The sequence below is a fragment of the Arachis duranensis genome, chromosome 9, assembly GCF_000817695.3.
Source record: "Arachis duranensis cultivar V14167 chromosome 9, aradu.V14167.gnm2.J7QH, whole genome shotgun sequence".
In the NCBI taxonomy this organism is placed as follows: domain Eukaryota; kingdom Viridiplantae; phylum Streptophyta; class Magnoliopsida; order Fabales; family Fabaceae; genus Arachis; species Arachis duranensis.
In genome coordinates, this window is record NC_029780.3 from 70851104 (window position 1) to 70851747 (window position 644).

At 28.1% G+C, this 644-nt stretch overlaps 1 protein-coding gene across 1 annotated transcript in view; it reads left to right on the forward strand.

Moving 5' to 3' along the window:
• The first annotated feature begins 445 nt into the window (after nucleotides 1-445).
• LOC107465913 (nuclear pore complex protein NUP98A) overlaps nucleotides 446-644 on the forward strand; it is an 8803-nt gene continuing 8604 nt past the window's right edge. The window contains exon 1 of the mRNA XM_016084898.3: nucleotides 446-599. The gene's annotated coding sequence lies outside the window, so the exon portion shown is untranslated. The remainder of the gene's footprint in view (nucleotides 600-644) is intronic.

Here is a 644-nt window from a genome sequence, read left to right on the forward strand (position 1 = left end):
TAGAATAAGATTGAAACATTTTGAAAATATAAAATATTTAAAATTAACATTGCGTTTTTTTTCCCCAAAAAAGGCAATTGGTGTGGGAAATCAGGGAAATGCTAATGCAACTAAAATTTAAAAATAATAAATAATATAATAAATCATTGTTTTTAACTTTTTTATTTTTCTTTTTGTAAAAATGTATTAGCTCTTTTTTAATTTTTTAAAACTAATATTGTAGCCTAATTAACAGGTTATCTTTTTTTCAATTTTAATTATCCATATAAAAAATAATAAAATGAAAAGATAATATTAGAGAAAACTAAATAAAACATAAAAATTTCAAGCTAAATAAAATAAATAAATGATCCTGTCATACTCGTAGAAGATGGGTTACCTTCGTAATTTTAACGCTATATTTCCATTTTTTTTTCTGTTTAGGACGGAATTTTAACGCTATGATGCAGCACTTATTACTATTAGGAATACAATCACCATTCTCTCTGTCACTGTGACCCAAACCCCCATTTCTCTCTCTCTCTCTCTCTCTCTCTCTGCCCTAATCCACCACCGTTCCCACTCTTCGGAACCAAGATCCATTTCCCAATAATATCACTGTAAGTTTTTCTCTTTTGTCATTCTTTTCTCTCTTTCGTTGCGCC